We start from the raw sequence: 4,491 nt of genomic DNA, 5'->3' as shown, positions 1-4,491 counted from the left end.
GAGTCTTACAGTCACCCCCATACAATCATAAGTTGGACATTTTGGATACTTGCATAAAATCTTAAGATGTCTGTAATCAAAGGCCCGTCATTTCAGCGTTTTATGAGGGAGCAAACCTGATTGTATAGCAGGTTGAAAGGCTTGTTTAGTTTCATAGTGTTCCCCATCATCCTGAAGCAGCTGGATTGACAGAATGGTGAATGGCCTTACAGGGATGGGGCAAAGTTCTCCAGAAGGCTGTGTATGCTCTGAATCACTGTCCAATATATGGTACTGCTTCCTCTCATAGCCAGGATTCATGGGTCCAGGAATCAAGTGGTGAAAGTGGAAGTGGCACCACTCACCATCACCCCTAGTAACCTACTAGAAGAATTTTTGCTTCCTGTTCCCATGACATTACGTTCTGCTGGCCTAGCGGTCTTAATTCCAGAGGGAGGAATGCTGCCACCACGAGACACAACAACAATTCCATTAAACTGGAAGTTAAGATTGCCACCTGGCCACTTTGGGCTCCTCCTAGCTCTAAGTCAACAGGCTAAGAAGGGAGTTACAGTGTTTGCTGGGGTAATTGACCCCGACTATCGAGATGAAACCAGTCTACTACTCCACAATGGAGGTAGGGAATAGTATGCATGGAATAAAGGAGACCCCTTAGGGCATCTCTTGGTATTACCATGCCCTGTGGTTAAGGTCAAATGGAAACTACAACAGCCCAATCCAGGCAAGACTATAAATGGTCCAGACTCTTCAGGAATAAAGGTTTGGGACACTCTACCAGGTAAAAACCACGACCTGCTGAGTTGCTTGCTGAAGGCAAAGGGAATACAGAATGGGCAGTAGAAGAAAGTAGTTATCAATACCAGCTATGGCCATGTGGCCAGTTGCAGAAACAAGGACTATAATTGTCATGAGTGTTTCTTCCTTATTTTGTTAAGAACATGTTTGTGCATGTATACACTTGTACTAAGAAAATGTCTTCATTTTATTTCCTTTCTTTTTTCTTTATCATGTGACATAAGAGTCATTGATTTCATAACAGCATTTAACTATTGTTACTTTATGTAGTAACACTTAGGTTGGGGATTGGTGTGTTTCCAGTTATACAAAGGATAGCTCTATTATGCTAGGTGTAATTATTTGAAGATTTTATATATATATATAATTTCAGGAGATGTATATGGGTTCAAGTTGAAAAGGGGTGGACTTATAATGGTTAACATTGAGTGTCAACTTGATTGGATTGAAGTCTGCAAAGTATTGTTCCTGCATGTGTCTATGAGGGTGTTGGCAAAGGAGATTAACATTTGAGTCAGTGGACTGGGAAAGGCATACCCACCCTCAATCGGTGGACACAATCTAATCAGCTGCCAGCACGGCTAGAATAAAAGCAGGCAGATGAACCTGGAAAGACTACACTGGCTGAGTCTTCCAGCCTACATATCTCCCATGCTGGATGCTTCCTGCCCTCAAACATCGGATTTCAAGTTCTTCAGCGTTTGGACTCTTGGACCTTCGACCACAGACTGAAAGTTGCACTGTCGACTTCCCTACTGTTGAGGTGTGGGGACTCGAACTCGCTTCCTGGCTCCTCAGCTTGCAGTTGGCCTATTGTGGGACTTCATCTTGTGCTAGTGTGAGTCAATACTCCTTATTAAACTCCCCGTAATATATACATCTATACTATTAGTTCTGTCCCTCTAGAGAACCCTAATAAACATGGTATTGGTAACAATTATGTAAAGTTCTCATTTTTCAAATGCTTTTTGAAAAGTCATCTCATTGAGATTCTGAACAACCCATCATCTCCATTTAACACATGAAGAAATTGAGTCTCAGACAGAGAAGATGATTGATTTTCCAAGGTCACAGTAGACATATTAAATAGGAAAGCTAAACCTCAACAATGGTCTGGCTCCTAGAATGGTATTATTTTTGTTAGCTTCACTTTTTCTTAATTTTAATAGTATTCAATGCCATTTCATACAGTTGTCACAGTGTTGTCACATAGTAAATACAATGTGTATGCAGTGGTAAAAATCCTGAACTGAAAGTCAGGAGATTAACTCATCACCTGATTCTATTAAAATCTAACTAAATAACCTTGGACAAGTCATGCACACATTCTGACTCTTATCTTCATCTGACATTTTATGATTCTACCACTTTATCCAATATTGTCAATAATTTTCATTATCATTAGAAGACAAAACCTTATGTCAGCTATATTTAAAAGTACATTCACCTACAACTGGAGAGGTTTTAAAGTTACATTACTGCCCAGGGCTATACTCAATATTTCTACTCAGGCTCCCATAAAGAACACACATGGCAGGGTTTAGGAAGCAACATTCCTACCATGCAAGTGAGCTCTAATTAAGCAGTTAATAAAGTAGAATCACCTAGACTGTTGATCTGAGATAGCTTTGGTACAGGAGAATGAACAATAAATTGGCTAAATTGGGCTGGGGCAAATTATTGAGCTCTCTGAGAGCTCAATCTTTAAAATGAGTATGATACCAATGATATCTAGCTCATAATATTATAAGAAGATTAGATGAGTTCATCTATGTAGAAGAAGACTCATACTTATTGACTCCTTTATGCTGTGCTATGTACATTTTTATATATTATCTCATTTACTGCTCATGATCCTATTGATTAGACATCTTGATATCACTGGAAAGATGAAGATCCTGAGGTTCAAAGAGGATAAAGACCATACAGCTAAAACCTGCAAATCCAGATTTGGAAAAAAAGGTCTGCCTTTAAAGCCCAGTCATGTCCCACCACACTTTGCTTTTCAGTGTGCCTAGCGCTATGCCTGGCACCTAGCAAGCACTCACAGAATTTTCCTTGAATTAATCCTTCCCTCGTTTTCTCCTTTTTATAAATCCTAATTTCTAGAACTTAATGTAGCACAGGCATTTGATGTATGTTCCCTAAGTGGTCGTAAGGAGTTAATGCAGCTTCCTAAATAAATAATGAACTTTGCCTCTTTGGAACAAAATATATTTATAGTATGGCACTATATATCTTTGACAATATTAAAAATTAATATTGCAATTGTTACATATGAATTAAATAGTTAAATTAGGAAGCACAATCCAGAAACAAAATATATTTCCAATTTATGTTATATAAGCAAAAGTTAGTAATTCTGACTAAATTGAAAATTCATATTGTTTGAATTGATAACTTTCCTTACCTTCTATAGATATCTGGTGATCTGTATTTGATATATATTTCTGGTGATTACCAAAAAGTCTAATCAGGCTAGGTAGAAATTCATAGCTGTATTTAATGCATCAAAATGCTCCTTTTCATTATAAATTGATGTCAAAATTACTTTACACTTAGATTTGGTGATGCATACATATTCCCTCCTCTATCAAACTCATCCTGTGGCTTACCAAACTGCAGGACATTAGAATCATATTATATTTTAAAGATTGCAAAGGCAGAATGCAAAACAGAGCTAGGGCTTGCAACACAACATCTGCAGAAAGTTCAATTAAAACTTTTTGAATAGCTACTATCTTCAAAGTTTGTCCTGGGTTCATATATAAGAAATGGGAGTAGGTGAAAGAAGAGAGACTTCCTTGTCTATGCTATTTGCATTTCCCAACTGATGTGTTCATAGGAAATTATGCTCCATGGCAAATATCTGTTAATAATAGTAGCTTCCAGAATGAATGTAGTGCTTGCCAACTTTATGAAAATCTAATAAAAATAATCATATATAAGATTATCTGCCTGAGCTTAAATAGAAGAGAATGCATCTAGGAAGGTGCAAAGAGTGTTGGGAAAATATAATTGAACTTTGTGTTTTATAGAGCAGAGGAGAAATTTAATAGGGTAGTGCTAAAAGGGAAGGGCCTATGGACTTCAAACCAGGAGACTGGGGAGCCATAGATCTGCCAGAATTCTGATGTAGTATAGTGGAAGGAGAACTTAAGAGTCAATCAGACTTAACTACAGACCGTCTCTCTGCCGCTTACTAATGTTATAACCTCTCTGAGAGAAAGAACTAACACATGTATGGTACCTAGCACATTACCTGACATAAAATAGCTGCTCATTAAGGGTCAGTTCTTTCTCTGGGCCTTGGTTCCATCATTTGTCAAATAATAGAGGCAGACTAGGATACTACATGATCTTTAAGGATCCATTCTGTCTCTAAAATAAAAGCTGAAGACAGGTAAAACAATAAATCTCATAAAGATTATAGGTAAAACTACAGTCTTGAAAATTAGGTCAGGCAGTATAACATAACCAGAAGACTAGAGAGCATTCTCAATATAAAATAAAATAAGGCTGGGTGCAGTGGCTCACTCCCAGCACTCTGGGAGGCCCAGGTGGGTGGATTGCTTGAGTCCAGGAGTTTGAGATCAGCCTGGCCAACATGCTGAAACCCCATCTCTACTAAAAATACAAAAAAAAAAAAAAATAGCCAAGTGTGGTGGCACGTGTCTGTAGTTCCAGCTACTCGGG

This window comes from Hylobates moloch, unplaced genomic scaffold (assembly GCF_009828535.3).
Source record: "Hylobates moloch isolate HMO894 unplaced genomic scaffold, HMol_V3 SCAFFOLD_7, whole genome shotgun sequence".
Classification (NCBI taxonomy): Eukaryota; Metazoa; Chordata; class Mammalia; order Primates; family Hylobatidae; genus Hylobates; species Hylobates moloch.
This window is presented reverse-complemented; position numbering follows the sequence as displayed.